At 48.5% G+C, this 11376-nt stretch overlaps 1 pseudogene; it reads right to left on the minus strand.

Annotated features, from left to right (window-relative positions):
- Nucleotides 1–3236: 3236 nt before the first annotated feature.
- Nucleotides 3237–10146, minus strand: LOC103254357 (annotated as a pseudogene).
- Between the last annotated feature and the right edge of the window lie 1230 nt (nt 10147–11376).

Here is an 11376-nt window from a genome sequence, read left to right on the forward strand (position 1 = left end):
CGAGCAGTGCACGTCATCCAAGACAATCAGTTCTGATCCCTGGTCGAACTGGGCATTTCCTGGGGCCGACGTGGGCCAGCCACAGCCCAGCTCTCTGCAGACCACGTTTGCATCATTGGTGTCCCAGCTGTCATCACACACGATGCCTCACGAGCCTTGGTCAAGACTTCCACTCAGCCCTGACACCAATTGCCTCCATTCACCAGCCTCAGGGCCAATCCAGAATCAGTTCCTAAAGAGAACACAAGAACTCTTCATCCATTTCCATCTTGAGGTCAAGCATCTAAATTATGGTCCTCACTCAGGGGACTTAATAGTAATCAGGTCACGTGAGCAGGCTGTCACCTTTGCATATGGTCAGAGGTCCACCTTGGTCACAGTTAAAGCAGCAGTGATGCCCTATTCCACCCAGGTCTAGAGATACTCAAGTCATGGTGATGAACACATGACCCTGTGGAGGTAATGGAAACGGACACCACACTCCCCACTCTGGGCACACGCAAGATAAAGCTCCACAGCTACAGATGAAAAGCTCTGACCTCCTCATGTTCAGGACCATGGAGAGACCTGCATGGTCAACTGGTCATGTCTGATTCTGGCAAAGTGCCAGGAATGGCAGGATCTAGGCTAAATAACCAGAGGTACTGGTCTGAATCATGTACTCTTCCTGGGCTTGCAGCCCATGGCCTGAGGGCCAAGAACCAGTTCCCAATAAGATGACAAACTGCTCACAGATTTGGGAATTTCCAGGAGTGCACAGGTCAAATGCGTCTTCCTCCATCCCACCTAAGACCCAAGACTAAGTCTGCAAAGCCTCCACCTTTCTTCCTACTCAACCAACAAGCACATAGAAAAAGGGAGGGGCTCACCTTAGATACCATCTTTTCATTGTGAAATACAAAGTTTATTCAGAGCAAAGAGTGAACCCCTTGGCCAGGCATGGTGGCTCACACTTATGCCCTCAGCACTTTGGGAGGATGGGGTGAGAGGATGACTCAGAAGTTTGAGATTGGCCTAGGAAATATAGAAAGACTGTGTCTCTAAAGAAAATTTTTTATATATAGGCCAGGCATGGTGGTGCATTCCTGTGCTCCCAGAGACTGTGAAGTCTGTGGCAAAAGGACTGTCTGAGCCCAGGAGGTGGTCATGCTACTGTACTCCAGCCTGGGTGAACAGAGCAAGGCCCTAATTCAAAAAAGAAAAAACTAAAGAGTGAACCCTAAGGATGGTTGAGAGGATGACTTACCTATTGTGTTTTGGGCATGACTGTGGTAGGCACAGTGTCTGTGAATAGAAATGAAGAGAAAGACTAGAATTAGATTTGAAGGGAAAAATACCAAGAACAAAAGGCGCTATGACCCCAGCACACCACATAACAATACCACCACACTGGACTCTCCATCTCTCTAAGGCAAGGATGTCCTTTTCTCAGTTTGAAATCCTTGGACCCTCCTCACACATGGTATAATGGGCACACCTGCCACCATGGCCCACAATCTGACACCTACAGAGAAAATATTACAGGACCAGGGCCCCCTGGGAGAGAATCGGGTTTCCTGGAAAGTGGAAGCACTAGAAATGCTTATGATCCTGCTCCATCTCCCAGACTCAGCCTCTGCCTCTCCTGGATACAGGTATGGCCTGCAGAATCTGGGGGTGATCCCAGGAAAAATGGAGAACTGACCTGCCATGACATTGCCTTTCACAGAAGGTCAGAGGGTATTGACCTCATTCTCAGGAAAGGTCATGGCAGCCCTGAATATAAATAGGCCAATGCTCATTGAACTTGTGGCCACATTTCAGAACCTGAAGAGCTATCCACTGGGACAGAATCAAGCTAGATAAAAACTGGAGATTGGGAAGAAAGCAGAAGCCTTTCACATCCTGATGGCTAATTGAGATGCTCCTTGCTGGGAGTCTCAATTACAGGGGGTAGGGGTGAGGGGATAAGGTGCTCCAGAGAAACTGCAAACAGAATACGTAGGGTTCTGTGTGGTGGGAGAAGAAATCACAAGGGGAGAAAGAGAACTGACATCTCTTTTTTTTTTTTTTTTTTGAGTTGGAGTCTCACTCTGTCACCCAAACTGGAGTGCAGTGGTCGCTCCTGGCAACCGCAGCCTCGACCTGCTGTCCTCCGGCGATCCTTCTGCCTCAGCCTTCCGAGTAGCCGGAATTACAGGCATGCGCTACCACACCCGGCTGATTTTTTTTTATTTATTGTAGAGATGAGGTCTCACTGCCCAGGCGGGTCTCGAACCCACGGGCTCAGGCAATCCACTCACCTCAGCCTCCCAAAGGCGTGGGATTACAGGCTGAGTCACCGAGCCCGGCTCAGAACTGACATCTCAAGTAAGCACAAGGACAGTGGGGACTCACCTGGGAGTGGAGAATTTCGTCCGACAGCTGTGAGAAAGAAAAGGTCACATCAGACTCACTGCATGGTATGCGCTAAATAAAGACAAAGCTGGAAGGCACTAGACTGGTCAGGCACTCAGGCTGGCCTTCTTTTCCATCATGGAGAAAGGGGTGCTGCCCTCCATTCTCCCAGAAACGAGCTCCTTCTGAGGGGTTAGGCACATACTACCAACTATTTCCAACTTCAAGGTGATCAACTCTTTCTGAGTGTGGTGACCAAGTGGACCCCAAACTAACCATCTATCTGAAAGTTTTAGCAGTCCATTGAGTCAGCAGGTCTGAAGAGGCCAGTCACAGCCCGACACCCTATGTATGATACTCCAGTCCTTCCACTGGAAAGCACAAGGCTGGCACTGGCAGTATACATGGTTGGGGTATTGGGGTCGCATGTCCCAGCCAAATTTTGGCCTCTGGGAATGCATGCAACTACTCTCTGGAGTGAGTTGGGGCCAAGGATTCAGGCACCCCAAAACCCAGGAAAGACATACATGTACACAAATCTGCACTCTTAGCCAAGTGCCTCCATTAGAATGTCTCCATGTTGGGTCCTCTATGATAACCCCACTTCCAAACAGAACCCCTTTACAAGGGCACATCCCAACGAGATGATTCCTGCCCTCCCACGCCCATCTGTGCTCCATCCACCATACTATCATCCAGGACCATTCAGTAGGGGAAAGACAGAAATCTGAGGCAACAGCAATTAGATCTTTGGCCTTCTGCTTCTAAGTGCCTCAGTAAGCAAATACAGGCTTGATTGTCATTTTGGTTGATCCCTTTGTCCTAACGACCACCTCAAGAGGCAGCATGACAAAACTCACACTGATTTTCAGTGGAGAGATAAAGAGACATCGGGGATACTGGGAATATAGAAAAACCTTTCAGTGAAGAAATCAGCATGCAATGAGGAGCCTTCTGCTGAGCAATCTCTACCCAAGGGAAGGAAACTCAAGGTCTTGGAAACCCACCTGAGCAGATGACATCAGCATCCTCACTGTGGCCACAGTTACGGGAGAGTCAGCCATTCTGGGGACAGCTCCACAGGCAGGACTCCACAGGTACCTGAGCAGCGCACGTCATCCAAGACAATCGGTCCTGAGCCCTGGCCAAATCGGGTATTTCCTGGGCCCGACTTGGCCCAGTCACAGCCCAGCTGTCTGCAGACCACATTCACATCATTGGTGCCCCAGCTGTCATCACACACGGTGCCCCAGGAGACTCGGTACAAGACTTCCACTCGGCCCTGACACCAACTGCCTCCATTCACCAGCCTCACTGCCAATCCAGAATCAGTTCCTAAGGAGGACACAAGAACCCTTCATTCATCCCCATCTTGAGGTCAAGGATCCAAATCCTGGTCCCCACTCAGGGGACTTAATAGCAATCAGTCACCTGAGCAGTGTCCCCTTTGCCTATGGTCAGAGGTCCAAATTGGTCACAGCAAAAGCAGCAGTGACGCCTTATTCCACCCAGGTCTAGGGATACACATGTCATGGTGATGAACCCATGACCCATTGGAGGTGATGGGAATGGACACTACACTTACTCCCCACTCTGGGCACATGCCATATAAAACTCCACAGTTACACATGGAAAGCTTTGACCTCCTCATGTGTAGGTGCTTGGGGAGACCTGCATGATTGTGTGGTCACTTCTGGACTCTGTCAAAGTGCCAGGAATGGAAGGACCTAGACCAAACAACTAGAAGTAGTGGCCTGAATCATGGACTCTTCATTGGCCTGCAGCTCATGGACTGAGCACCAGGAACCAGGTCCCAAAGGATTATAAACTGCTCATGGATTTTGGCGGTTCCTGGAGCCCACAGGTCACCAGCTTCCTCCTCAATCCCACAGAAGTCCCAAGACTTGGTCTGCAGAGACTCCACCTTCCTTCCCACTCACCCCACGAGGACATAGAAAAAGGGAAGGCTCATTTGGGCCCCATTTTTTCATTGTGAAACCCAGAGTTTATTCAGAGGCATAGTGTGAACCCCTTCCTTGGGCATGGTGCCTCACACCTATATTCTGAGCACTTTGGGAGGATTAGTTGAAAGGATGGCTTGAGTCCAGGAGTTTGAGACTGGCCTGGCAAACATAGTGAGACCACATTTCTAAAGAAAAATTTAAAAACTAGCCAGGCACGGTGGTGCGTGCCTGTGCTCCCTGAGACTGTGGAATCTGTGACAGAATGACTGTATGAGCTCAGTAGGTGGAGAATGTACTGAGCCGTTATCACGCTGGTATACTCCAGCCAGGTGACAGAGTGAAGCCCCAATTCAAAAAAAGATAAAAACAAAAGAGTGAACCCAAAGGAGGGCTGAGAGGATTACTTACTTATTGATGTTTCAGGTGTGGTTGTGGTAGACACAGTGTCTAAATAGCAACGAAGAGATAGGCTAGAATTAGACTTGAAGGGAAAATGCCAAGAACAAAAGGTGCTCCAGCCCCAGCATGCCTCATGACAATAACTTCCTCCTGGATTCTGCTGCTTGCTCCTTACATGACAGCCCAACTCCCAGCGAGCTCACCCATGGACTGAGGCCCAGATGGAGACCACACTGGTCTCTCCATCACTCTAAGATAAGGATGTCCTCTTCTCAGTTGGAAATCCTTGGATCCTCTGCACCTATGAAATGACAGGCATATGTGACACCGTGGTCCACTCTGACACCTACAGAGAAAATGATAATAAGACCAGGGACCACCCAGGAGAGAATCAGGTTTCCTGGGAAGTGGAAGCACTAGAAGTGTTTATGATCCTGCTCAGTCTTCCAAGCACAGCCTCTGCCTCCCCTGGATGTAGGTGTAGCCTGCAGAATCTGGGGGTGATTCTGGGAGGAATGGAGATCTGACCCACACTGACATTGCCTTTCACAGAATATCAGAGGGTATCGACCTCAGTTCTCAGGAAAGGTCATGGTAGCCCTGAATACAAAATGGCCAAAGCTCATTGAACTTGTGGTCACTTTTCAGAACCCAAAAGAGTTATCCCCTGGACAGAATCAAACTCTGATGATAACTAGGTGATGGATGACAAAGCAGAAGCCTTCCAGATCCTGAGGTCTGGTTGAGAAGCTCCTTGCTGGGAATCTCAGTTGCAGAGTGTGGGGGTGAGGGATAAGGTGCTCCAGAGTCTGCAAACAGAATTTGTAGGGTTCTGTGTGCTGAGGAAGAAGTCAGAAGGGAAGAAAGAGAGCTGACATCTCAAGTAAGCACACAGACAGTGGGGACTCACTTGGGAGTGGAGAATTTGGCCCAACAGCTGTGAGAAAGAGAAGGTCACATCAGACTCACTGCATGGTAGCTGTGAAATGAAGACAAAGCTGGAAGGCACTGAGCAGGTCAGGCACTCAGGCTGGCCTTCTTTCCCATCATGGAGAAAGGGGTGCTGCCTTCCATTCTCCCACAAACGTATTCCTTCTGAGGGGTCCATGCACACACTGCCAAACATTTCCAACTTCAAGGTGATCAACTCTGAGTGTGGTGACCAAGTGGACCCCAAACCAACCATCTATCTAAAAAGTTTTGAACAGCCCATTGAGTCAGCAGGTCTGAAGAGGCCAGTCCTAGGCAAAAACCCTATATGTGATCCTCCAGCCCTACCACACAAAAACACAAGGCTGGCACTGGCGGGCTTCATGGTTGGAGGGTGGTGGGGTATGCTTCCCAACCAGACTTGAACCACAGGCAATGCATTACAAAGGGAGTAGAGTTCAAGAACTCAGATGACTTAAAACACAGTCAGACATACACATAAAGAAATCTATACTCTTAGCCATGTGCCACCATTAGGAAGTCTCCATGTTGGGGCTTCAGCTGATAAGCCCACTTCTAAACAGAACCCCTTCTGAAGGGCTCATGCCAGTGAGTTGACAACTGTCTTACCACCCCCGTCTGCATGCATCTACCTCAACCTCACCCAGGACAATTCAGGAGGGGAAAGATAGAACCCTGGGGGACCAGCAATTTCCTCTTTGGCCATCTGCTCCCTCAGTAAGTAGATACAGGCTTGATTGTCATTTTACTTGGGCCCATTGTCCTAAATGACCACCTCTACAGGCAGCATGACAAAACCCAAACTGATTCTCAGTAGAGAGATAAAGAGACCTCAGGGATACTGGGAATATAGAAAAAGCTTTCAGTGAAGAATCCAGCATGCTACGATGAGAGTCTTCTCCCGAGCAATCTCTACCCAAGAGAAGGAAGCCCATGGTCTCGGAAACCCATCTGAGCAGATGACACCAGTATCCTCACTGTGGCCACAGTTACGGGAGAGTCAGTCATTGTGGGACTGCTCCACAGGTAGGACTCATGTCCCGAGCAGCACACATCATCCAAGACAATCAGTCCTGAGCCCTGGCCGAACAGGGCATTTCCTAGGGCCAAGATGGTCCATTCACAGCTCAGCTGTCTGCAGACCATGTTCGCATTGTTCATTGCCATCACACATGGTGCCCCAGGAGCCTCGGTACAAGACTTCCACTCGGCCCCGACACCGATTGCCTCCATTCACCAGCCTTAGGGCCAATCCAGAATCAGTTCCTAAAGAGGACACAAGAACCCTTCTTCCATCCCCAACCATCACCTTGACTCATGAGGTCAAGGATCTAAATCATGGTCCCCACTCAGGGGACTTAATAGTAGCCAGGCCACCTGAGCAGGCTGTCACCTTTGCATATGGTCAGAGGTTCATCTTTGTCACAGTGAAAGAGGCAGTGACTCCATATTCTGCCAGGCCCAAAGGTTGTTCAAATTATGAGGGAATACCTGTAGCCCCAGAGAAAGTAACAGGAATTTATGCCCCACTCCCCACTGTGTGCACACAAATATTGGAGTTCCACAGTACAGATGGAAAGTTCTGGGTTCCCCAAATTCAGGCTCTTGGTAGCATCCTCATGGTCCTCTCTGTATTTTGTCAAAGTGCCAGGGATTGGAAGACCTTGGCTAGACATGTTTGGGGACCGGCACATTCACCTGCCCTTCCCAGGCCATTGGCTCATGACCTGGGGCCCAAAAATGAGGTTGCAGTAGGATTAGTTAGCCCTCCAGGCTTGTCCTGAGGTACCTGGAGCAGGATCTCACTGGAGACAGGTCACCATATCCCTCCCTGAGCCCACATCAGATCCATGACTCAGTCTGCAGAAACTTTACCTTCCTCCCACACAACCCACAAGGATATAGACAAGGAAGAGGTTCATCTTGAGCCCCATCTAATCATTTTTAAATCCAAAGTTTATTTAGAGGGAGAGAGGGAGCCCAGGGATAGGTGAGTGTTATTTACCTGTTGTTGGTACTGTTGAGGTTGTGATGGGTCATGTTTCAGTAAATGGCAACATAGAGTAAAGCTAGAATTACACCTGAAGGGTAGAGCCCAGGAATAAAAGGATCTTTGGACCTGGCAGGCATGAAAGTTGCAGATACTAGGATGAAATCACTTTTTCAGACCTAGACAAATAGGGTCAAGAAGGCCTGAAGGCGGGGAGGCTCATGCTTAAGTGTCTGAGGAAAGAACTGTTTCCAAGAACCTCCTAAAAACCCTTTCTTGTCCCTCATACTTCTACTTTGGAAAGGTTTATTTCTAGAGATTCTTTAGGATGCAAAAATTCAGATAAGAACACTTACTCAGTATAGGCATTTTTACTAGTGAACTGACAACTCTGGCTTTGAACCACTGGAATCAATGAACTTGTTTTTAAGCAGGTAATGTAAATTGCTTTTTGCTAATAAAAGCTCCCTCACCACTCCCTTACAGAATGTACTAGTGACGTGTCATTTTGTGCACTCCAGATTATAATCCTTATTGCTATTTCCCAGTAAAGTCAACATATTCAGAGATAGCTTTCTCTAGTGTCTTTTTTTTAGGATGACACAAAGAACATGACAATGATTCACCTTCGGGATTCTGCCACTTGTTCCTCATGTGTCTGCCTAAGTCTCCTGCCCAGTGAGGTCACCCATGGACTAAAGTCCTTCAGGAGACCACACAGATGCCTCCATTCCTCTAAGACAGGAATGATTTCTTCTCAGTTGCAAAGTCTTTGATCCTCCCTTCTTACTCTGACCCAATAGACTGACTAGCACATGTGACACCATTGCCCATACTCTGACACCTGTAGCATAATGTTAGGGGGTCAGGGAGCTGCCCAGGGAAGAATCAAGCTTACTGGGAAGTGGAAACACTAGAAACATTTATTATCCATCTCTTCCCCATGAGCATGGCCTCTGCCTCCTCTGGATGCAGATGTGACCCAGATCTGCAGAATCTGGGGCATTTCAAGGAGTGAGGGACAGAAACATCTGGCCTGCATGACATTTCCTTCAAAAGAAGATTGAAGGGTACCATTCTCAATTTTCAGAAAGGGCATGGCAGCCTTGAATATAAAAGAGCCAAAGTTCATGAAATGGGTAGTCACTTTTCTGAAACTTTAAGAGTTATACATTGGGATGGTATCAAACAATGATGAAAAGGAAATTCTGGATCCACGTGTCTAGTTGAGAAGTTCCTTGTTGAGATTTCCAGCTGCAGAGTTGGGGGTGAGAATAATATTCTTTATAGAGTCTGCACAGATAGGAAGCAGAGTTCTGTAGAGTGAGGGGAAAAGCTGAGGGGAGAGAAAGTACTGACATCTCAAGTAAGAATGCAAGGACATTGTGGACTCACCTGGGGATGGAGACAGAGGCCAGGCAGCTGTAAGAAAGAGAAGGTCAGATCAGATTCACTACCAAAAGGGGCAAAATGGGAGCCAATGTGGTAGGCACTGAGCAGTCAAATACTCAGTCCATCTTTGTCCCACATCATGGAGGGAGTGGTGTTGCCATTCACACCCCCACAAAGATGTCCCTTCTGGGGGGATCCAGGCACATCCTGTCCACTATTTGCAACTTCAAGGTGATTAACTCTATCTGAATGTGGTGATTAACCCTCTAACTGGGAGGGTTGAGCAGCCCACTGAGTCAACAGGTCTTAGGAGGTGAGCTCCACTCAGGATCCAATGTGTAATCTTCCAGACCCACCACAGGCAGTTCCAAGACTATGCCTGATATGCCCCATGTTGTACTACCCTTTCCAACCAGACTTTGGTTCAGGCAAGACACTGCATGTCTCTGGATGGAGTTGAGGTCAAGAACTCAAGCACCCCAAAACAAGGGCCAGATATGCACATACATATATCTGTACTCCTAGCCTATGTGCCTTGTGTCCTGGACTCAAGACCTCAACTCTGAAGAGGGGCCTTTTGTTCCCAGCTTTTCCCAATGAAATGATCCCTGCCCTGGTCCACTGTCTGTGCAGCCTCCACATCACCCTCACCTGATTTGATCTCCTGCTCCCAGTGCCTCAGTAAGTAGATACAGGCTTGATTATCATTTCCATTTGGCCCAATGTCCTAAATGACTGCTCAATAGGCAGCCTGACAAAACTCACACTGATTCTCAGTAGAGAGCTAAGAAGACCTCAGGGAACTAGAAAACATAGGAAAAGCTTTGAGTAAGAACTTCAGAAGGTAATGAGGACTCACTTCCCGAGAGAACCCCATCCAAGAGAGGAAGGCCCAAGGCTTGAAGGCCTACCTGAGCAGATGACACCAGCATCCTCACTATGGCCACAGTTATGGGAGAGCCAGCCATTGTGGGGACAACTCCACAGATAGGACTCATGCCCTGAGCAGCACAGGTCGTCCAGGACAATTGGTTCTGAGCCCTGGCCAAACTGGGCATTTCCTGGGGTTGACATGGCCCAGCCACAGCCCAGCTCTCTGCAGACCACATTGACAAGTTCAAAATCTGTTTTGAGCAGTGCAAAAAGCATCTCAAAAGGTGTATTGCATTAAATGGGGAGTCCTCTGAAGGTGACTTAAGGTTAAACATGTAAGAATAAACATACAACTTTTAACAAATAGATTCCAGGTTTTTTTGTGTCCCCCACTCATATAATGCCTTGTGCCAAAGAGAAGCCAGAGGACACCAGGATGACTTGGGAGGAGTTATGATGTACATCTGGAACTCTAGGGTTAGCTTGGAGCACATTTTACTCATGCTTCCCCTGGCCTCATAGCCAGGTCCTTAGAGCCAGGATGGCTGGGGATCGGCTCAGAGCTGTGGAGATGGAGAAGCTGGCACTATGGACTAGAGATTGACTCCACTGGTCTCTGCCTTGCAAAGCTCATAGCGTCTGGGACACCCCCCATTTTCACTTACTCCTCCCCACCCACAGGGACATGGCCAACGAAGGAGGCTCCACTCCAGCTGACCTCTGATTAAAAAGTCACTAGCTGGGCTCAGTGACTCAGCCTGTAATCCCGCAATTTGGGAGGCTGAGGTGAGTGGATTGCCTGAGCCCGCGGGTTCTAGACCCACCTGGGCAACTTGGCGAGACCTCATCTCTACAATAAATTAAAAGATTAGCCAGGCGTGGTAGCACACCCCTGTAGTTCCAGCTATTTGGAAGGTTGAGGCAGAAGGATTGTCGGAGCCCAGCCGGTCGAGGCTGCGGTGGCTGGGAGCGGCCATTGCACTACAGTCTGGGTGACAGAGTGAGACTCCAACCAAAAAAAATGGTCACTATATGCTCACAACATTCCCTCCCAACCCAAAAGTCTTCCCAAATAACAGTCAAACCCATGGATCTAGTTGGCCTCATGTGCAGAAGGGGACACATATAAAGTTACTCATTACCTATAACAGTGGCAGTCACTGCTGTGGTAGCCTCTGCATACACCAATTGTGGAAAATGGAAAAAACCCAAAAATATAAAGTTAGGCCTCTTTTGAGGAGAACCAAGGGCTGGAAGTAAACTGGGACCTGCTGAGAAGCTGTCATTCCTGATCTAGATTTTTGTGTGTAGCTGTGTGACTTTTGGAAGGTCTAGGACTGACTTCTTCCATTTAAAGGGCAATTTGTGGTGGAAATATCTCTGTATCAACCTACTGATTCTGATTCTGACATGCCTGCATGTGACCTGTCC

Source organism: Carlito syrichta, unplaced genomic scaffold (genome assembly GCF_000164805.1).
Source record: "Carlito syrichta isolate Samal-C Ts95f unplaced genomic scaffold, Tarsius_syrichta-2.0.1 Scaffold276663, whole genome shotgun sequence".
In the NCBI taxonomy this organism is placed as follows: Eukaryota; Metazoa; Chordata; class Mammalia; order Primates; family Tarsiidae; genus Carlito; species Carlito syrichta.